The following is a 24,418-nucleotide window of genomic DNA, read 5'->3' as shown; positions in this document are numbered from 1 at the left end:
CACACACACGTGCGTACAGCCTAATGACCCCCGACAGTGGTGCCACCTGGTGGCTTGGTATGTAACTCCAAGCATACATACATGACAATATCCCCTTTTAAGATAATAATAACAGTCTTCTTACAAATTGAGACTCTCTAGGGCTTTCCGCTACTGAGTTGATCATCTCAGTTCAACTCCAGCCTTGGGCGAGCATTCTGAGTCTGTTATGACTGGGAGCTGGGTAGCTGACCTGATGGGAGTGGCAATGACCATGTCAGGGATTGAAAGTCCAGGTTCATTGATGACAACGGAGTCCTCTGATGACTGAGTTTAGGTTGGTTGGTCACGGGTTAGGTTAGGTTGATTGTGTCTTCCTCAGACTGTTTCGGTTCATTCGTGTGCCGTAGCTTTATCTGATCAACATGTTTCCTGCATGTTTGCCCATTCTTGAGCTTGACAATAAACACTCTGTTACCCTCCTTGGCCGTAGCAGTACCGGCGATCCACTTGGGACCTTGACCATAATTTAGTACATACACAGCATTGTTAACAGAAACGTCACATGACACAGCAGCACGATCATGATACCACTGCAGACTTTGATGTCTGTATTCAACTTGACCATTCAAGTCAGGGTGGACAAGAGAGAGCATGGTCTTGAGACCTCTCTTCATCAATAGTTCAGCATGGGGGACCCCGATAAGCATATGGGGTCTTGTCCTGTAACTAAGCAATATGCATGACAAGCAAGTCTGCAGTGAGCCTTGAGTTACATGTTTCATACTCTGCTTGATGGTTTGGACAGCACGCTCTGCTTGACCATTAGATGCGGGTTGAATGGTCCTGACCTCACATGTTTGATACCATTGAGTTTCATGAACTCTTGAAACTCCAGACTAGTGAAGCAAGATCCATTGCCGCTTACAATGATGTCGGGCAGATCACGAGTGACAAACATGACATGAAGACTCCCAATGGTAGCTGTGAATGTACTGGATGACATGATTATACGCTCTATCTACTTGGAATATGCATCCACCACAACTAAAAACATCTTTCCCAGGAAGGGATCTGCAAAGTCGATGTGGATCCTGGACCATGATTTAGATGGCCACAACCACAGACTCAGTGGCAATTATGCTGGTGCTTTACTTAGCTGCATGCAAGTGTTGCACTGATGCACACATGATTCCAGATCAGAGTCAATTCCAGACCACCATACATGAAACCTGGCAATGTCTTTCATCATGACAATACCGGGATGAGTGCTATGTAGATCATGTACAAATTTCTCTCTTCCTTTCTTAGGCATAACAACACGATTACTCCACACTAAACAATCTGACTGAATGGATAGTTCGTCTTTGCGACGGTTGTAAAGTTTGGTCTCATCACCACCAAAGACACAACATTTCACAACCGATAATATCGGGTCCTGGCTTGTCCAGGTCTTAACTTGTTGAGCCGTGACAGGGGTTCCTTTACTTTCAAAAGCATCCATAACTAACAGTAGGTCTGCAGGTTGTGGCGTTTCCACCTCTGGTGTGGGCAATGGCAGACGGCTTAGTGCACCGGCACAATTCTCGGTGCCAGGTCTATGGCAAATGACATAATCATAGGCAGATAATGTCAGCGCCCACCTCTGGTTGCAGGACAATGCATTAGTATTGATACCTTTGCTTTCCGAAAACAATGAAATGAATGGCTTGTGATCTGTTTCCAGTTTAAACCGAAGACCGAACAGGTACTGATGCATCTTTTTAACCCCATACACACAGGCTAATGCTTTTTCTACCATGTTGTAGGCTCTTTCCGCCTTAGACAAACTTTTAGAAACATACGCAACAGGTTGTAGTTTACCCGACTCATTAGCTTGTTGGAGCACGCAACCAACTCCATATGACGAAGCATCACAGACCAATACTAGACGCTTACATGGATCATAATGTACCAGCAGCTTGTTAGAGCAAAGCAGATTAGTAGCTTTCTCAAAAGCTCTATCTTGAGACGCACCCCAAACCCAGTTGTCGCCTTTTCTTAGCAGTGGCTTTAATGAAGTGCTCAATCTAGGCAGGAAATTACCAAATTAGTTGAGTAGACCAAGGAACGAATGCAGCTCCATCACATTCTGAGGCTTGCATGCCTTTTTGATGGCCTTGGTTTTAGAATCCTTAGGCCTGATGCCGTCAGCAGCAATTTTCCTCCCCAGGAATTCGACTTCCGGTGCCATGAAGACGCACTTCAAACGTTTCAGTCTGAGTCCCACTTTGTCCAGATGATGTAGAACGTCTTCCAGGTTGTTCAGATGTTTGGCAGTGTCACGACCTGTGACCAGGATGTCATCTTGAAACACGACGGTTCTAAGGTCGGACTTCAGTAGACTCTCCATGTTCCTCTAAAATATGGCTGCAGCCGAGCGAATTCCAAAAGGGCACCTGTAGATAAACAGTGCTTTATGAGTGTTGATGCACGTAAGTTTCTTCGATGTCTCAACCAGCTCCTGTGTCATGTAGGCCGACGTCAGATCCAGTTTAGTGAATGACTTCATCCCGGCTAGCGTTGCAAACTGGTCATCAACCTTAAGTAATGGGTATTGATCCTGTTTCGAAACTCGGTTGATCGTAACCTTGTAGTCTCCACAAATCCTGACAGTGCCATCACTCTTCAACACAGGAACAATGGGGCTGATCCATTCGTTAAATTCGACCGGGGATATGACCCCTTCACGCTGGAGTCTGTCCAGTTTGATTTTGACCTTCTCCCTCGTCATGTACGGAACTGCCCGAGCTTTATGATGGACGGGTCTTGCATCCAAATCTACATGGATCTGCACCTTGGCTCCCGTGAAATTGCCAATGCCTGTTTCAAAGAGCGAGGGGAACTTGCTCTGCACTTGAGCACATGGAGTATCCTCCTCCGACGACATCGCTTTGATATCGTTCCAATTCCATTTGATTTTTTCTAGCCAATTCCTGCTGAACAGCATTGGACCATTGCCTTGAACAATCCATAACAGTAAATCATGAACCGCATCATCATCCGACACCTTGACTACTGCACTGCTAATCACCGTTATGAGTTCTTTAGTGTACGTATGGAACTTGGCATTGACTGGACTTAGCTTAGGCCTCACAGCCTTAGTATCCCACAGCTTGTCGAATGTCCTCTGGCTTATTATTGATTGACTCGCATCTGTGTCCAATTCCATTGGTACCGGCACACCGTTAAGTTTCACGTTAATCATTATCGGTTGGCTCTTTGTTAGGAACGAATACAGTCCATATACTTCCTCCTCTGGTATCTCGGATTGCATATTCGGATCCACGCTCTACTGGTCATCATCCTCCACGTGTGTGTCGCAGCATGCTTGCTCAGTTGCGGACACATGCGCGAGAGATGCCCCAGTCTCGAACAACCTTTACAAATGTACTGTTTAAAAAAACACTCATGAAGCCGATGATTTCCCCCACAACGCCAACATGGTGAAATCGGATTCATTCCAATTGGCGGACTTTGGGCAGACACAGGTTTTGCATACGCAGTCGAGTAGGCCCTGCCATATGCAGCTCTGCCAAACGACGATACAATCTTGTTTACAGTACTTGCCGAGTTCTAATTTATCGATGATATCAGCTCTAAGTTTTTGTCCGTCGTCATGCATGCCTGGGCAATCATGATAGCCTTGCTCAAATCCAGCGTCTCCGCTGACAGTAGCTTATGCAGGATCACCTCGTGGTTGATGCCGATTACAAAGAAGTCCTGCAGCATGTCTCCCAACGGGTTTTCGAACTTACACAGTCCAGCTAGATGTCTTCGGTCGGCAACGAATTCCGACACATTCTGGCCCTCAGAACAAATGTGTTTGTAGAATCAATATCGTGATATGATGATGCCTTCTTCTGGTTTGAGATGGACACGTACCAGAGCACACAATTACTCAAAATCCCGTCCGTTGGACTTGCAGGCGAGAGAAGATTCTTTATGAGTCCATAGATTTTCGGACCGACCTGCGCCTAACTGCATTCGTGGGTTCCTCAATTTTGTTGGCTACGAAGTACTGGTCCAGGCGAGCTACAAAATCTGCCCAGTCCTCTCCCTCCACGAATCTCTCCAGAATTCCAATTGTGCTCATTTTTGCATGTGAAGGTTCTTAAGTTACCTCGTTGCCAAATGTTATGTATGTAATAACTCGATAGACTGAACACTGTAAACTAACACAGGTGCAAACCTGGCTCTGCTTTATTAGGGCTCAAAATGATTACATTACATGATGGCTTGCTTTTTATACCTGGGTCGCACATACGTGTGTATAGCCCAATGACCTCCGACAGTGGCATCACCTGGTGGCTAGTAACTCCAAGCATACGTACATGACAGAGGATGCTGGCCATCATGGATAGGGCAAATGCTGAGGGTGTGGCCAGCAGTGGGGCTGAATCCATTGAAAATTACGGTATCCTCATACTTAATCATCCTTCTCACATCCTGCTTCCCTCCGTCATCCCACAATCTCTTCTGATTTCCAAGCTGCAGATGGTGTAAGCAGGCACCTCTTACTTTCTCCTCTCTCCTCAGGACAATCCTATTCCTTGTCCCTTTTTTCCTTTCAGCTACCAAAGAACTGCAACCTGTCCAGGCAGTGGAGGAAGACCAAGAAGAGAGTGTTGATGAAAACAACACCGTCACTTGACTTCACACTCACAGCCACCAGCTCAGATACTGACACTGCCCATGACTTAGAGGATAGATTAGGAGCAGGATCTGCTGGTGGCGATGTACCGTGCACAAGTGTACTGCAGCCCGGGCAAGGGACGAAGATATTCATATAAACATAGAAACATAGAAAATAGGTGCAGGAGTAGGCCATTCAGCCCTTCGAGCCTGCACCACCATTCAATAAGATCATGGCTGATCATTCACCTCAGTACCCATTTCCTGCTTTCTCTCCATACCCCTTGATCCCTTTAGCCGTAAGGGCCATATCTAACTCCCCCTTGAATATGTCCAATGAACTGGCATCAACAAATCTGTGCGGCAGGGAATTCCACAGGTTAACAACTCTCTGAGTGAAGAAGTTTCTCCTCATCTCAGTCCTAAATGGCTCACCCATTATCCTTAGACTATGTCCCCTGGTTCTGGACTTCCCCAACATCGGGAACATTCTTCCTGCATCTAACCTGTCCAGTCCGTCAGAATTTTATATGTTTCTGTGAGATCTCGTTTCATCCTTCTAAACTCCAGTGAATACAGGCCCAGTCGATCCAGTGTCACCTCATATGTCAGTCCTGCCATTCCGGGAATCAGTCTGGTGAACCTTCACTGCACTCCCTCAATAACAAGAACGTCCTTCCTCAGATTAGGAGACCAAAATTAAACATAATATTCCAGGTGAGGCCTCACTAAGGCCCTGTACAACTGCAGTAAGACCTCGCTGCTCCTATACTCAAATCCCTTAGCTATGAAGGCCAACATACCATTTGCCTTCTTCACCGCCTGCTGAACCTGCATGCCAACTTTCAATGACTGATGTACCATGACACCCAGGTCTCACTGCACGTCCCCTTTTCCTAATCTGCCGCCATTCAGATAATATTCTGCTTTTGTGTTTTTGCCACCAAAGTGGATAACCTTACATTTATCCACATTATACTGTATCTGCCATGCATTTGCCCACTCACCTAACCTGTCCAAGTCACCCTGCAGCCTTTTAGCATCCTCCTCACAGCTCACACTGCCATCCAGCTTAGTGTCATCTGAAAACTTGGAGATATTACACTCAATTCCCTCATCGAAATCATTAATGTATATTGTAAATAGCTGGGGTCCCAGCACTGAGCCCTGCGGTACCCCTCTAGTCGCTGCTGCCATTCTGAAAAGGACCCGTTTATCGCGACTCTCTGCTACTGTCTGCCAACCAGTTCTCTATCCACGTCAGAACATTACCCCCATACCATGTGCTTTAATTTTGCACACCAATCTCTTGTGTGGGACCTAGTCAAAAGCCTTTTGAAAGTCCAAATACACCACACCCACTGGTTCTCCCTTGTCCACTCTACTTGTTACATCCTCAAAAACTTCTAGATTTGTCAAGCAGGATTTCCTTTTCATAAATCTATGATGACTTGGGCCGATCCCGTCACTGCTTTCCAAATGTGCTGTTATTTCATCTTTAATAATTGATTCCAACATTTTCCCCACTACTAATCTCAGACTATAATTACCCATTTTCTCTCTCCCTCCTTTCTTAAAAAGTGCTGTTACATTAGCTACGCTCCAATCCATAGGAACTGATCCAATGTCGATAGTTGGAAAATGATCACCAATGCATCCACTATTTCTAGGGCTACTTTCTTAAGTACTCTGGGATGCAGAATATCAGGCCCAGGGGATTTATCGGCCTTCAATCCCATCAATTTCCCTAACACAATTTCCTGCCTAATAAGGATTTCCTTCAGTTCCTCCTTTTCACTAGACCCTCGGTCCCCTAGCATTTCTGGAAGGTTATTTTTGTCTTCCTTCGTGAAGACAGAACCAAAATATTTGTTTAACTGGTCCGCCATTTCTTTGTTCCCCATTATAAATTCACCTGAATCTGACTGCAAGGGACCTACGTTTGTTTTCAATAATCTTTTTCTTTTCACATATCTATAGAAAGTTTGGCAGTCAGTTTTTATCTTCCCAGCAAGCTTCCTCTCATACTCTATTTTCTCCCTCCTAATTAAACCCTTTGTCCTCCTCTGCTGTATTACAAAATTCTCCCAGTCATCAGGTTTGCTGCTTTTTCTGGCCAATTTAGATGCCTCTTCCTTGGTTTTAACACTATCCTTAATGTCCCTTGTTAACCATGGTTGAGCCACCTTCCCCGTTTTATTTTTACTCCAGACAGGGATGTACAATTGTTAAAGTTCATCCATGTGATCTTTAAATGTTTGCCATTGCCTATCCACCATCAACCCTTTAAGAATCACGCGCCAGTTTATTCCCGGATGCCGAAGTCACACACGGGATCTGTTGCACAATTCCAAGAGGAAGGCCTATGCTTGGGGGCAACTGGTTTGTGCTGAAGCATTGAAGTCAGCAAAAAATACTGCAGCACCTGCCACATCACTCCTTGTAAACTTTCGAACTTCGAACAACTATGAGCACAAAAATGAGTAGATGTTTTTAACATGCATTCACGGGATGTGGAAATCACCAGTGAGGCCCGCATTTATTGCCTATCCCTAACTGCCTTGGAGAAGGTGGTGGTGAGCCACCTACTTGAATATGTAGCATGCGAGGCCATTTCAGAGGGCAGCGAAGACTCAACCACATTGCTGTGGCTCTGGAGTTACATATAGGCCAGACCGGGTAAGGATGGCAAGATTTCCTTCCTCAAAGATCATTAGTGAACCAGCTGTATTTTTACAACAATCCAGTAGTTTCATGGTCACCATTACTGGTACTAGCTTTTTCAAATTCCAGCTTTATTTAAATTTAAATTTCCCAGCTGCATGCTGGGATTTGAACTCATCTCCCTGGGTTCATTAGCTCAGGCCTCTAGATTACTAGTCCAGTAACATGTGGTGCGATTCAAATAGGGGATGCACAAGAGGCCGGAATTGGAGGAGCGCCTGTCCTAATATCTCCTTATTAACCATGTTACTGGACAATATGAAGAGAGGAGCGGAAGCGAGAGGTCCATAAAAAGGGCACGGAGTTCGTGAGGAGTAACAGGAGTAGGAGGATCGAGAGGCCCATAAAAAGGGTGCGGAGTTCATGAGGAAACAGCTGGTGTAGGGACAAAATGTTTTTTAAAAATCAAAAACAAAGTGTGACGTTACAGCCGAGCGGGTAAGTGATTGGCTGATGGATTTATGAATATTTTTTTTTCTTTTACCTTTCAGTTGGAAACCATTGGCATTGTTGTAAGCAGCATCTGCCAGTAAATATATGTGATCTTTATTATCTAAGGAGAGCCAGTTAATTAAATCGGCTGTTTGCTGAGTAGCAGCTGGGTGTGTTGTGTTAAGGTTTAGAGTTTAGTTCGACTTGACAGTTGCGAGTGTAACTAGCGGGATGGCAGGGCAGCTCAGGACCATGGATTGCACATCCTGTGGCATGTGGGACGTCCCGGATGCTTTGTGCAGCCGGGGCGACCATGTGTGCAGGAGGTGTCTCTAGCTGCACCAACTCGAGCTCCGTGTTTTGGAGCTTGAGCGGCAGCTGGGGTCACTGCGGTGCATCCGCGAGACTGAGAGCTACGTGGATAGCACATTTCTAGAGGCGGTCACCCTACAGCTTAAGAGTGTGCAGGCAGATAGGGTTTGGGTGACCCCTGGAGAGAAGAGGAGGCCTAGGCAGGTAGTGCAGGAGTCCCCTGAGTCCATTTCGCTCTCCAACTGGTACTCTGTTCTGAGTACCGGTGAGGGCAATGGGGGCTCTGGGTAGTGCAGCCAGAGCCAAGTCCATGGCACCACGGGTGGCTCAGTTGCAAAGCGGGGGGAGGAAAAAGAATGGAAGAGCTATAGTGGTAGGGGATTCGCTTGTCGGGGAGCAGACAGGCATTTCTGCGGCCGCAGACATGACTCCAGGTTGGTATGTGGCCTCCCTGGTGCCAGGGTCAAGGATGTCACTGAGCGGCTGCAGCGCATTCTGGGGGGAGAGGGTGAACAGCCAGAGGTCGTGGTCCACATCGGCACCAATGACACAGGTAGGAAGAGGGATGAGGTCCTGCAGGCAGAGTTTAGGGAGCTAGGAGAGAGATTAAAAAGCAGGACCTCAAAGGTAGTAATCTCCGGATTACTCCCAGTGCCACAAGCAAGTGAGTACGGAAATAGGAGGATAGAGCAGATGAATACGTGGCTGGAGAGATGGTGCAGGCAGGAGGGATTTTGTTTCCTGAGGCATTGGGACCGCTTCTGTGGGAGGTGGGACCTGTACAAGCCGGACGGGTTGCACCTCAACAGAGCCGGGACCAATATCCTCGCGGTGGGGGGGTTGCTAGTGCTGTTGGGGAGGGTTTAAACTAGCTTGGCAGGGGAATGGGAACCTGAAAATAGATTCAGTAGGGAGGGGAGTAAAGCTGGGATTAGAAAGCAAAAATAAAGAAAGTGGGTTTGAAGGAGAGAGGAAACAAGCAGGAAATAAACTTAAAGGCACTTTGTCTAAATGCACGTAGCATTCATAACAAAATAAATGAGTTGACGGCACAAATTGAGACAAATGGGTATGATCTGATGGCCAATACAGAAACGTGGTTGCAAGGTGACCAGGACTGGGAATTAAATATTCAGGGGTACTTGACAATCCAGAAAGGAAAAGGAGGTGGGGTAGCTCCATTGATAAAGGATGGAATCACTACAATAGTAAGAGATGATGTTGGCTCAAATGATAAGGGTGTTGAAACAGTTTGGAGATAAGGAACAATAAGGGGAAAAAGTCACTGATGGGCATAGTCGATAGGCCCCCTAATAGTCGCAACTCTGTTGGTCGGAGCATAAAACAGGAAATAGTGGGGGTTTGAAAAAAGGGAACCGCAATAATCATGGGTGATTTTCACCTCCATATTGATTGGACAAATCAAATTGGTCAGGGTAGCTTTGAGGAGGAGTTCATAGAGTGCATAAGGGATGGGTTCCTTGAGCAGTATGTAACAGAACCAACTAGGGGGCAGGCTATTTTAGATCTGGTCCTGTGTAATGAGACAGGATTAATAAACAATCTCCGAGTAAAGGATCCCCTCGGAATGAGTGATCATAGCATGATTGAATTTCAAATCCAGATGGAGGGTGAGAAAGTTGGATCTCTAACCAGCGTACTAAACTTAAATAAAGGAGACTATGAAGGTATGAGGGCAGAGTTGGGTAAAGTGCACTGGGAAAATAGATTGAAGTGTAGGACGGTTGATGAACAGTGGTATACATTTAAGGAGATATTTCACAACTCTCAAGAAAAATATATTCCAGTGCAGGGGAAAGGGTGTAAGAGAAAAGATAGCCATCCGTGGCTAACGAAGGAAATTAAGGACGGTATCCAATTAAAAACAAGGGCATACAAAGTGGCCAAAACTAGTGGGAGGACAGAAGACTGGGAAGCATTTAAAAGCCAGCAAAGAACAACTAAAAAAATGATTAAGAAAGGGAAGATAGACTTTGAAAGTAAACTAGCACAAAATATAAAATCAGATAGCAAGTGTTTCTATAGATATATAAAAAGGAAAAAAGTGGCTAAAGTAAATGTTGGTCCCTTAGAGGACGAGACCGGGGATTTAGTAATGGAGAACATGGAGATGGCAGAAACTCTGAACAAATATTTTGTATCAGTCTTTACTGTAGAGGATACTAACAATATTCCAACAGTGGGTAGTCAAGGGGCTTTGGGGGGTGAGGAACTTAACACAATCACAATCACTGAGGAGATTGTACTCAGTAAGATAATGGGACTAAAGGCAGATAAATCCCCTGCAACTGATGGTTTGCATCCTAGGGTCTTAAGAGAAGTAGCAGCAGGGATTGTGGATGCATTGGTTGTAATTTACCAAAATTCTCTGGATTCTGGGGAGGTCCCAGCAGATTGAAAAACTGCAAATGTAACGCCTCTATTTTAAAAAAGGAGGCAGACAAAAAGCAGGAAACTACAGACCAGTTAGCCTAACATATGTGGTTGGGAAAATGTTGGAGTCCATTATTAAAGAAGAAGTAGCAGGACATTTGGAAAAGCAAAATTCATTCAGGCAGAGTCAGCATGGATTTATGAAGGGGAAGTCATGTTTGACAAATTTGCTGGAGTTCTTCGAGGATGTAACAACCAGGGTGGATAAAGGGGAACCAGTGGATAAGTTGTATTTGGATTTCCAGAAGGCATTTGACAAGGTGCCACATAAAAGGTTACTGCACAAGATAAAAGTTCACGGGGCTGGGGGTAATATATTAGCATGGACAGAGGATTGGCTAATGAACAAAAAACAGAGAGTCGGTATAAATGGTTCATTCTCTGGTTGGCAACCAGTAATTAGTGGGGTGCCGCAGGGATCAGTGCTGGGACCCCAACTATTTACAATCTATATTAACGACTTGGAAGAAGGGACTGAGTGTAATGTAGCCAAGTTTGCTGACGATACAAAGATGGGAGGAAAAACAATGTGTGAGGAGGACACAAAAAATCTGCAAAAGGACATAGACAGGTTAAGTGAGTGGGCAAAAATTTTGCAGATGGAGTATAATGTTGAAAAGTGTAAGGTGCACTTTGGCAGAAAAAAATCAAGGAGCAAGTTATTATTTAAATGGAGAAAAATTGCAAAATGCCGCAGTACAGTGGGACCTGGGGGTACTTGTGCATGAAACACAAAAGGATAGTATGCAGGTACAGCAAGTAATCAGGAAGGCCAATGGTATCTTGGCCTTTATTGCAAAGGAGATGGGGTATAAAAGCAGGGAAGTCTTGCTACAGCTATATAAGGTAGTGGTGAGGCCACACCTGGAATACTGCGTGCAGTTTTGGTTTCCATATTTACGAAAGGATATACTTGCTTTGGAGGCAGTTCAGAGAAGGTTCACTTGGTTGATTCCGGGCTGAGGGGGTTGACTTATGAGGAAAGGTTGAGCAGGTTGGGCCTCTACTCATTGAAGTTCAGAAGAATGAGAGGTGGTCTTATCGAAACGTATAAGATTATGAGGGGGCTTGACAAGGTGGATGCAGAGAGGATGTTTCCACTGATGGAGGAGACTAGAACTAGAGGGCACGATCTTAGAATAAGGGGCCACCCATTTAGAACAGAGATGAGGAGAAATTACTTCTCTCAGAGGGTTGTAAATCTGTGGAATTCGCTGCCTCAGAGAGCTGTGAAAGCGAGGAAATTGAATAAATTTAAGACAGAAATCGACAGTTTCTTAAACAATAAGGGGATAAGGAGTTATGGAGAGCGGGCGGGGAGCTGGAGCTGAGTCCATGATCAGATCAGCCATGATCTTATTGAATGGCGGAGCAGGCTCGAGGGGCCGTATGGCCTACTCCTGTTCCTATTTCTTATGTTCTTAAAACCGCTATGCTACTGTTCCCGATAACGGGAGCAACAGGCAGAAGAAATAAACCAGCAACTAACCTGTAAGTAGTTGATGACCCCTTTAAATAGCGCTGGGTGGGTGGGGGGTGGGGTGCGGGGCGGTCCTACATGCTGCTTAAAGCATGCTCTGCTCTTCGAGGTTAAGAGAGGGTGTGGGCTGGAGCATGGAGCTCCAAAATGGCAGCGCTGTCATCAAATCAATGTTGCACGCTGATTGGCCTCATGACCTGCCTGCTCTTCATACCTCTGGTGGGTGTTAAGTGCAGGTATGCTAACTCCTTTACCAAGATGGCAACTGGTGCGCTTCGCATCAGAAGTGTGCCCGCTTGCCACGTGGCCATTTTGGAACCCTAAGGGCACTCATAGCCCACAAGAAACGGGTGCTACTGACCCCGATTTCGCCCCCCACCTCCCCTCAGTTGTGTAGTCCAAGTAACGTGTAAGGTACGATCGGGTAGTTTTAATGGCAAAGACACAGCCCTCTGGGGAGGCGTGATTGGCAGAGAGGGAGTAGGGAAAGTCAACTCCAGTGGTACCCTACTCCTGACAAAATGTCTAGAACATGAACTCTTCATCACCAACACCCTGTTCCATCAGAGGGACAAATACTTGACTATGTCATCGTACGAGCCAGGGATCGCAAGGATGTGCGCATCACCCACGTCATGACAGGAGCTGATGACTGCTGGACGGACCACCACCTATTCTGATCCATCATCAACATTAACATTGCCCCAAAGCAGAGGGGACAGCAGAAGCAGTTCCGCAAAAAAGTTAATGCCGGGGCACTTAGCGATCCAGCTAAGAGAGCCCTATACAGCCAGCGCCTCACAGCCAACCTGGCATGCCTTGATGACCCTGAGATACTGAATCCCCATAGCATTTGGTCTGCCCTCCAGGTCTCCATAACCAGTGCCTGTGAAGAGACACTTGGTCACTCAATCAGAAAACACCGTGACTGGTTTGATGAAAATGATCAGGAGATCCAAGAACTAATAGATCGTAAGCGCAGAGCATTTCTGAGCCTCAATCAACAGCCCAACTCGGGAGCTGCAAAACAACATTACAGATGGCTCAAGGCTGAGGTTCAACAAAAAACTCGGGACCTAAAGAACAGGTGATGGATGGAGAAAGCACAGGAGATACAACAACTGGCCAACAGCCACGATATGCGAGGATTCTTCGCTGCAGTCAAGGCCATCTACGGTCCAAACTCCCAAGGCTCCACCCCACTCCTGGCCAAGAACGGGGAAACACTCATCAAGGACACTGAGGCTGTCAGGGCCCGATGGAAGGAGCACTTTGAAGATCTCCTCAACGAGACTCTGCCTTTGACTCGAGTGTTCTCGATTCCATCCTGCAGCATGCGACTCGCCATCAACTCAGTGAAACTCCAACGTTGCACGAGGTAGGCAAAGCCATAAAACAGCTCAAAAATAACAAGGCTACGGGTGCGGATGGAATCCCTGCTGAGGCGCTAAAATATGGCAGAGAGGCGCTGTTGGCACGGATACATTACCTCATCTCTTTCATCTGGAGGGAGGAGAACATGCCGGGGGGTCACAGAGATGCAGTGATTGTGACCATTTTTTTAAAGTGGGACAAGTCCGACTGCGGGAACCACAGGGGAATCTGCCTGTTATCAGCCACTGGGAAAGTTGTCGCTCGAGTTCTCCTCAATTGTCTTCTCCCTGTGGCCGAGGAGCTACTCCCGGAATCACAATGCGGATTTTGTCCTCTACGGGGCACAACAGACATGATCTTTGCAGCGCGACAGTTGCAGGAAAAATGCAGGGAGCAGCGCCAGCCCTTATACATGGCAATTTTCGATCTTACAAAGGCCTTTGACACTGTCAACCGTGAGGATCTATGGAGCGTCCTCCTCTGTTTCGGATGCCCCCAAAAGTTTGTCAACCTTCTTCGCCTGCTTCACGATGACATGCAGGCCGTAATCCTTACCAACGGATCCATTATAGACCAATCCACTTCTGGACCGGGGTCAAACAGGGCTGCGTCATCGCTCCAACCCTCTTCTCAATCTTCCTCGCTGCCGTGCTCCACCTCACAATCAACAAGCTCCCCGCTGGAGTGGAACTAAACTACAAAACCAGTGGAAAGCTGTTTAACCTAGGCCGCCTCCAGGCCAGCTCCAAGATCACCCCAACCTCTGACGTTGAGCTGCAGTATGCGGATGACGCCTGCGTCTGTGCACATTCAGAGGCTGAGCTCCAGGATATAGTCAATGTATTCACTGAGGCATATGAAAGCATAGGCCTTACGCTTAACATCCGTAAGACAAAGGTCCTCCACCAGCCTGTCACCACCGCACAGCACTGCCCCCCAAGTCATCACGATCCACGGCACGGCCCTGGACAACGTGGACCATTTCCCATATTTCGGGAGCCTCTTATCAACAAAGGCAGACATTGATGTGGAGATTCAGCATCGCCTCCAGTGCGCCAGCGCAGCCTTCGGCCATCTGAGGAAAGGAGTGTTTGAAGACCAGGCCCTCAAATCTACCACCAAACTCATGGTCTACAGGGCCGTAGTAATACCACCCTCCTGTATGGATCTGAGGCATTGACGATGTATAGAAGACACCTCAAGTCACTGGAGATATATCACTAACGATGTCTCCGCAAGATCCTGAAAATCCCCTGGGAGGACAGGCGCACCAACATCAGTGTCCTCGACCAGGCTAACATCCCCAGTATTGAAGCACTGACCACACTCGATCAGCTTCGCTGGGCAGGCCACATAGTACGCATGCCAGATATGAGACTCCCTAAGCAAATGCTTTATGCGGAGCTCCTTCATGGTAAACGAGCCAAAGGAGGACAGCAGAAATGTTATAAGGACACCCTCAAAGCCTCGCTGGTAAAGTGCGACATCACCACTGACACCTGGGAGACCCTGGCCGCAGACCGCCCGAGGTGGAGAAAGTCCATCCAAGAGGGCGTTGAGCGCTTCGAGTCTCAATGCAAAGAGCATGAAGAGGCCAAGCGCAGACAGCGGAAGGAGCGTGTGGCAAACCAGCCCCACCGACCCCTTCCCTCGATAAATGTCTGTCCCACCTGTAACAGAGTCTGTGGTTCTCGTATTAGACTGTTCAGCCATCAAAGAACTCACTTTGGGAGCAGAAGCAAGTCCTCCTCGATTCCGAGGGACTGCCTATAATGATAGTTGTAATGATGCTGGGCTAGTAATCTAATCAAGTCTCGACCAATAATCCAGAGAATGTGAGGTCAAATCCCACCATGAGTTTGAATTCAATTTTTTTTTAATCTGGAAATTAAAAAGCTGATATCAGTAAAAAGTGACCAAGCAGCTATCAGATTGTCATATTAACCTAATTGGTTTACTAATGCCCTTCAGGGAAATAGACCTGCTGAACTGACCAGGCCTGGTCTGCATCCGCCTCATGTCCCACACCAAACTGTTTGAAAAAAACACAGATGCATTTCTATAGCGCCGTTCACGACCTCAGGACATCCTAAAGCGCTTTACAACCAATGAGATGCTTTGGAAGTGCAAAAGCAAAATATCGCGGATGCTGGAAGTCTGAAATAAAAACAGAAAATGCTGGTCAGGCAACATCTGTGGAGAGAGAAACCCTTCGTCAGAACTGGATAAAGTTAGAGATGCAACAGGTTTTTAAGGGAGTGTCGGGGCAGGGAGAGGGGGGAGGGGAGGAAAGAACAAAAAGGAATGTCTGTGATAGGGTGGAAGGTACTGTTGTAATACCACAGCCAGAACTGCGCGCACCAAGCTCCCACAAACAGCAATATTTTCATGGTTCACTCTTAACTGATATCTGGAGTAGCTGTGCACACCACTTAGTTGTATCAAACCGTTATTTCAAGAAGAAGGCCTACCAGCACGTTCTCAAGCATAAGGGATGGGCAATAAGTGTGAGCCTTGCCACTGATGCCCATATCCTGAGAATGAATTCAAAAACCCTCTTGCAAGTGGCTTTAAACCTCTTGCCTTAATATAAGCTTGATAACTTTAAACTTAGAATCATAGGGCTAAAAATATCTTTGCCCCCGAAAACAGCGCGGGGATCACGATTCACGCTCAACCTGGACCCATTCAAAATAACGCAGGCAGCATGCAAACTTCATGCTGCCTGCTGATCAACGTGATTGTGGCATGCAGCCCAGCGCTGAACATGCTGCTGATTGGCTGAACGCTCGGCAGGGGGCCCAGGTACATGGGAGGCTAGCTCCAATTAAAGCACTTCTTAAAGGCAGTCTGCACCTCTTAAAGACGAGGCGCATTCTGCCTGCAGTAGGTAATTCAACTGGCTGGGGAAGGGAGTGAGAGTAGGGAAAAAAACAATGATGTCGCAACAGGGGAGAGAGGGTGCTCCAAGTTTCTCCGATGCAGCACTGGAGGCCATGGTGCAGGAGGTCAACTCCAGGAGAGAGGTCCTGTTTCCATAGGAAGCCAAGAGGTCCTCCAGGCAAATACGTAAAATCCAATGGGAGCAGATAGCCTATGTGGTGAATACTAGCTATTTAGCTCCGAGGACCTGCACACAGTGCAGGAAGAAGTTTAATGAACTCACATGAGCAGTATAGGTCAGTGCATTCATCATCAAATGCCATATCCCACCATCTGCACCACTAGCCTCACACACTGCTCAACTTACCATAGCCCCCATCATTCACCTACCAACAACCTCTACCAAACATGACCCATACCTCAGGTTCGTAGCTTCCCCTCACCCTCACACACTCACCACTGTCGCAAGCCTTACACCCACATCACACAGATTGCACACACTGTCAGCTATTCAACCATGATGGGCATATCAACCAAGCGCATTGCACCACACTCACTGACACACTTCCCTTTCGCTTGCAGGACAAGCTGGCTCATGACCGGTGCCAACAGAACCTAAGCGGTGGGGGACAGGTGTGCCTGCATGACCTGACCCCGATGGAGGAGATGGTGCCGGCCATTATTGGTTGGCTCATCACTGAGTCCTTGGCCAGTAGTGGGGCTGAAAGAATACAATGTGCCGGTATCCTCATTCATAGCCCTCCTTCTTTCAACTCACTTCCCCCTCATCCCACAATCTCTTATTTACCAGCTGCAACATGGTGTAAGCAGGCATCTCGTGCTTTACCCCACACCCCAACCTTACATGTGTGTCTTTCTCCTTGCAGATAGCCAAGAGCTGACACCTGACCAGGCGCTGGTGGAGGAGCACAACATAGAAAGCAGCGAGACACGGATCATGAAGACAGCGCGGTCACTCGATTTCACACACGCAGCCACCGGTTTTAGATACTGACATGCCGTGAAGTTTAGAGGATAGGTTCAGAAGCGGGACCTGCACTTGGTGGGACACCAGGCATGAGTGGCCTGCAGACAGGACAGAGGGAAAGGGTAATGCAGATGCCAGCTCCCCGGAGGATGAGGTCGCACACGTGTTCTGCTGCAGAGGGCTCAGATGAAGGCTTCGATGGGGCGGCCTGCAGAGGAATACTGATGGGTACGCACAATGGAATGCTTGGGGCATTGGCAGGTCTGCTGGAAAGCCTGAGTGCAATGTCAAGGAGCATGGAGGAGTCCGGCACCAACCTTGCACTGAGCTTTGCGCAGAGCTTGAAACTAGAATGGAAGTGATGGGTAACTCCATTAGCCGACTTGTGGACCTTACCACGATGCAGCTTAGAAACATAGAAACATAGAAAATAGGTGCAGGAATAGGCCATTCGGCCCTTCGAGCCTGCACCTCCATTCAATATGATCGTAACTGATCATGCAACTTCAGTACACCATTCCTGCTTTCTCTCTATACCCCTTGATCCCTTGAGCCATTAGAGCCACATCTAACTCCCTCTTGAATATATCCAATAACTCTCTGTGGTAGCGAATTCCACAGGTTCGCAACTCTCTGAGTGAAGATGTTTCTCCTCATCTCGGTCTTATATAGCTTAGCCCTTATCTTTAGACTGTGACCCCTGATTCTGGACTTCCCCAACATCGGGAACATTCTTCCTGCATCTAACCTGTCCAATCCCGTCAGAATTTTATATGGTTTTATGAGATCCCCTCTCATTCTTCTAAATTCCAGTGAGTATAAGCCTAGCCGATCCAGTCTTTTCTCTATGTCAGTCCTGCCATCCCGGGAATCAGTCTGGTGAACTTTCGCTGCACTCCCTCAACAGCAAGAACGTCCTTCCTCAGATTGGAGACCAAAACTGCACACAATACTTAAGGTGTGGTCTCACCAAGGCCCTGTACAATTGCAGTAAGACCTCCCTGCTCGTACACTCAAATCCCCTCGCTATGAAGGCCAGCATGCCAACGTCTCAGCTTCCATTGCAGCACAAACAACAGCCACCATGCCTGAGTGCTGCAGTAAAAGCTGACTTCTGTCGCGCAAACTCAGACTGCTGCCATCTTACAGGAGAAGCATCCGTTCTCCCACCACTACCATTCCACCAGTACCCTTGCTGTTGGCGATCAGCCAGCCACTTTGCACCTAAAAAGTATAGGACTCAGTACCTTTTGAATAGTGAAAAGCTAGAAACAGTGGTGGTCCAAAGAGACTTGGGGGTCCATGTACATAGATCATTAAAATATCATGGACAGGTATAGAAAAGAATAAAACAAGGCTAATGGAAAGCTAGCCTTTATATCTAGAGGAATGGAATACAAGAGGGTAGAATTATGCTGCAGCAAAACAGAACTTTGGGGTGCTGTGAGCAGTTCTAGGTACCACACCTCAGGAAGGATATATTGGCTTTGGAGGTTTACCCAAATGATAGCTGGACTCCAAGGCTTAAATTACAAGGAGAGATTATACAAAGTAGGGTTGTATTCCTGGAATTTATAAGGTTAAGGGGTGTCTTGATCGAAACTGATAGGTTAGATAGAGAGAAACTATTTCTGCTGGTTGGGGAGCCTCAGACTTTCTTTAATTCATTCACGGGATGTGGACGTCGCTGGAAAAGTCAGCATTTATTGCCCATTCCTAATTGCCCTTGAGAATGTGGTGGTGAGCTGCCTTCTTGAACAGCTGCAGTCCGTGTGGTGAAGGTGCTCCCACAATGCTGTTAGGGAGGGAGTTCCAGGATTTTGACCCAGCGACGATGAAGGAACGGCGATATATTTCCAAGTCAGGGTGGTTTGTAATTTGGAGAGAAACCTGGAGGCGATGGGGTTCCCATGTGCCTGCGGCCCTTATCCTTCTAGGTGGTAGAGGTCGCGGGTTTGGAGGAGCTGCCAAAGATGCCTTGTAGAAGCTACACATTGCAGGAATGGTGCCCGGTGATGGAGGGAGTGAATGTTGAAGATGGTGGAGTGGTGCCAAGCTTCTTGAGTGTTGTTGGAGCTGCTCCAGGCAAGTGGTGAGTATTCCATCACTCTCCTGATTTGTGCCTTGTAGATGGTGGAGAGGCTTTGGAGAGTCAGGAGGTGAGACACTCGCCGCAGAATAGCCAGCCTCTGACCTGCTCTTGTTGTCACAGTATTTATGTGGCTGGTTCAGTTAGGTTTCTGGTCAATGGTAACCCCCAGGATGTTGATGGTGGGGGATTCGGCGATGGTAATGTCATTGAATGTCAAGGGGAGGTGGTTAGACTCTCGCTTGTTGGAGATAGTTATTGCCTGGCACTTATGTGGTGCGAATGTTACTTGCCACTTATCAGCCCAAGCCTGAATGTCATCCAGGTCTTACTACATTCGGGCATGGACTGCTTCCTTATCTGAGGAGTTGTGAACTAGGCATCTACAGTATCTATACCACTAGTAGCAACTCTAACAGTCATGAGAAAGACATCCTTACAAAACTTTTGATCAACGAGCAATATATTGGTACGTGTATCAACACAGCGGCGGACTGCTCTATCATCAGTAAGGACGCATATGAGAGTAAATTTACCACTTACCACTTACAAAGAGCACCATAGAGTTAAAAACCTGCTCCAGAGATATTCTAGAGACATGTGGACAACTGGAATGTACAGTTCAACACAATGGTCTGTCAGTAAAGCTGCCTATTATTGTAGCGAGCTACGACAACAGGCCAAGTCTCATGGGCAAAGACTGATTGAGAAAGTAAAACTAGACTGAAAAAACATCTTCAGTGCAGGTGCTTCAAAGAAGCGACTCGACACAATGCTGAACAAGTACGAAAGCATGTGCACAGACAGTTATGAGGGCATCACTGGGTATGCTGCGTATATCTACATCAAGTCCAACGTGGAGCCTGTCTATTGTAAGGCAAGGCCGGTCCTCTGTGGTTGAAAAGTCAGGTGGAAGTAGAGCTAGCAAAGCTCAGAGAGGACAGAGTGCTAGTAAAAACTGATAAAAGTGAATGGGCTACCCCGATTGTGGTAGTGCCCAAAGCAGACAAAACTGTACGCTTGTGTGGTGACTACAAAGTTCTATCAACCAAGCAGTTGATGATCAGCAGTACCTACCTTGCAAGATTTGTATGCAAAATTCTCTGGGTCAAAGGTTTTTTCCAAGGTTGACCTGTCACACAATTACGCTCAGCTGAATGTTGACCATCAACACACTCAAGGGACTGCACTCATATACCAAGCTGCCGTATGGTGCAGAGTCATACAGAAGTTACAACAAATATTAAGGGTTGATGGGTAAGTGTTCAAATACATTAATTCTGGTTGATATTTTGGAATGTGTGGGTGGCTCACCCATTGATAATAAACTGAAGAGCACTGCTGTTGCGTTCTTAGAAAACTCACCATATATGTGAAGTGAGTGTGTGGGAAGAATTTGAGAAATGATACTAGTTCTTTGAAACAATCAAGGTCACATTGTGGAGGAGTGTGGTGATATCCACTTGTCATGTTACATTTGTATATAATGCAGTGAGTAAAGGGGATCTTGTATAAGTCTATTAAGTTGTCAAACCTTTTACAGGAGTAATGGATCATTTCTATCAATTGAACTGTATTCAGCAGCTATAGCTGGTATAGGAAATGGCTGAACTGGAGAATCATACAAAAATACATGATCAGGACAGGACATTTAGCATCTGAATGTGAATATATTGAACATCACTGTTCTCAAGTGTTTTTTTTATTCATTCCAGGATGTGAGCGTCATTGACGAGGCCGGCATTTATTGCCCATCCCTAATTGCCCTTGAGAAGATGGTGGTGAGCCGCTTTCTTGAACCGCTGCAGTCCGTGTGGTGAAGGGGCTCCCACAGTGCTGTTACGGAGGGAGTTCCAGGACTTTGACCCAGCGACAATGAAAGAACGGCTATTACATTTCCAAGTCAGGATGGTGTGTAACTTGGAGGGGAACTTGCAGGTGGTGGCGTTCCCATCCGCCTGCTGCCCTTGTCCCTGTAGGCAGTAGAGGTGTTGGGTTTGGGAGGTGCTGCCGAAGAAGCCTTGGCGAGTTGCTGCAGTGCATCTTGTAGATGGTACACACTGCAGCCACGGTGCGCCGGTGGTGGAGGGAGTGACTGTTGAAGGTGGTGGATGGGGTGCCGATCAAGCGGGCTGCTTTGTCCTTGATGGCATCGAGCTTCTTGAGTGTTGTTGGAGCTGCACTCATCCAGGCAAGTGGAGAGTATTCCATCACACTCCTGACTTGTGCCTTGTGGGAAGACTTTGGGGCACTCGCCACAGAATACCCAGCCTCTGACCCGCTCTTGTTGCTACAGTATTTATGTGGCTGATCCAGTTAAGTTTCTGGTCACTGATGGCCCCCAGGATGTTGGTGTGGGATTCAGCGATGGTCATGTTGTTGACTATCATGAGGAGATGGTTAGACTCTCGCTTGTTTGAGATGGTCATTGCCTGGCACTTGTATGGCGTGAGTGTTGCATGCCACTTATCAGCCAAAGCCTGAATACTGTCCAGGTCTTGCTACATGTGGGTATGGATTGCTTGATTTTCTGAGGAGTTGCATGAGAACACAAGAACACAAGAAATAGGAGCAGGAGTAGGCTATTTGTCCCCTTGAGTTTGCTCCGCCATTTCATAATATCATGGCCGAGCTGATCTTGGGCTCAGTTCCACTTCCCTGCCCACTCCCCATAACCCTTTACCCCCTTATTGCTCAAAAATCTGTCTATCTCCGCCTTAAATATATTCAAAGACCCAGCCTCCACAGCTCCCTGCGGCAGAGAATTCCACAGATTCCTCCACCTACAGCGGTCTTTGGCCAGGGATTCCCAGGTGTCAGTGGGGATGTCGCACTTTATCAGGGAGTCTTTGAGGGTGTCCTTGTAACGTCTCCTCTGCCCACCTTTGGCTCGTTTGCCGTGAAGGAGCTCCGAGTAGAACGCTTGCTATGGGAGTCTCGTGTCTGGCATATGAACGATGTGGCCTGCCCAGCGGAGCTGATCAAGTGTGGTCAGTGCTTAGATGCTGGGGATGTTAGCCTGGGCGAGGACGCTAATGTTGGTGAGCCTGTCCTCCCAGGGGATTTGTAGCATCTTGCGGAGGCATCGTTGGTGGTATTTCTCCAGCAACTTGAGGTGTCTACTGTACAAGGGTCAATGATGTCTCGGAATGGGTGAAGGACATTCTGAAAAGAGAGGGTGAACAGCCAGTTGTCGTGGTGCACATTGGTACCAACGATATAGGTAAAAAAAGGGATGAGGTCCTATGAGACGAATTTAAGGAGCTAGGAGCTAAATTAAAACGTAGGACCTCAAAAGTAGTAATCTCGAGATTGCTACCAGTGCCACGTGCTAGTCAGAATAGGAATCGCAGGATAGCTCAGATGAAGTGGCTTGAGCAGTGGTGCAGCAGGGAGGGATTCAAATTCCTGGGGCATTGGAACCGGTTCTGGGGGAGGTGGGACCAGTACAAACCGGACGGTCTGCACCTAGGCAAGACCGGAACCAATGTCCTTGGGGGAGTGTTTGCTAGTGCTGTTGGGGAGGAGTTAAACTAATATGGCAGGGGGATAGGAACCAATGCAGGGAGACAGAGGGAAACAAAAAGGAGACAAAGCAAAAGACAGAAAAGAGATGAGTAAAAGTGGAGGGCAGAGCAACCCAAGGCAAAAAACAAAAAGGGCCACTGAATATAAAGAGGCTGCAGGAGGGGTCAAAACTAAAAATCATGGTTTAACAACTAGTATTAAAACACTCTACCTAAACGCATGCAGCATTCTAAATAAAGTAAATGAGTTGACGGCACAAATCATTGCAAATGGGTATGATTTGGTGGCCATTACAGAAACGTGGTTGCAGGGTGGCCAACACTGGGAATTAAACATACAGGGGTATCTGACGATTTGGAATGATAGACAAGAAGGGAAAGGAGGTGGGGTAGCTCTGTTAATAAAGGATGATATCAGGGCAGTTGTGAGAGACGATATTGGCTCTAATGAACAAAATGTTGAATCATTGTGGGTGGAGATTAGAGATAGTAAGGGGAAAAAGTCACTGGTGGGCGTAGTTTATAGGCCCCCAAATAATAACTTCATGGTGGGACGGACAATAATCAAGGGAATAATGGAGGCATGTGAAAAAGGAACGGCATTAATCATGGGGGATTTTAACCTACATATCGATTGGTCAAATCAAATCGCACGGGGTAGCCTGGAGGAGGAATTCATAGAATGCATACGGGATTGTTTCTTAGAACAGTATGTTACAGAACCTACAAGGGAGCAAGCTATCTTAGATCTGGTCCTGTGTAATGAGACAGGAATAATAAACGATCTCCGAGTAAAAGATCCTCTCGGAATGAGTGATCACAGTATGGTTGAATTTGTAACACAGATTGAGGGTGGGGAAGTAGTGTCTCAAACAAGCGTACTATGCTTAAACAAAGGGGACTACAGTGGGATGAGGGCAGAGTTGGCTAAAGTAGACTGGAAATACAGACTAAACGGTGGCACAATAGAGGAACAGTGGAGGACTTTTAAGGAGCTCTTTCATAGTGCTCAACAAAAATATATTCCAGTGAAAAAGAAGGGCAGTAAGAGAAGGGATAACCAGCCGTGGATAACCAAGGAAATAAAGGAGAGTATCAAATTAAAAACCACTGCGTATAAGGTTGCCAAGGTTAGTGGGAAAATAGAAAATTGGGAAAATTTTAAACGACAGCAAAGAATGACTGAAAAAGCAATAAAGAAAGGAAAGATAGATTACGAAGGTAAACTTGCGCAAAACATAAAAACGGATAGTAAAAGCTTTTACAGATATATAAAATGGAAAAGAGTGACTAAAGTAAATGTTGGTCCCTCAGAAGATGAGAAGGGGGATTTAATAATAGGAAATGTGGAAATGGCTGAGACCTTAAAGTGGAAGACACAAAAACCATGCCAGAAATTGCTGGTCACACGAATGTGGGAAGGGAGGACCTTGAGACAATCACAATCACAAGGGGAGTAGTGCTGGACATGCTAATGGGACTCAAGGTCCCTGGTCCTGATG

Source organism: Pristiophorus japonicus, chromosome 6 (assembly GCF_044704955.1).
Source record: "Pristiophorus japonicus isolate sPriJap1 chromosome 6, sPriJap1.hap1, whole genome shotgun sequence".
Classification (NCBI taxonomy): Eukaryota; Metazoa; Chordata; class Chondrichthyes; family Pristiophoridae; genus Pristiophorus; species Pristiophorus japonicus.
This window is presented reverse-complemented; position numbering follows the sequence as displayed.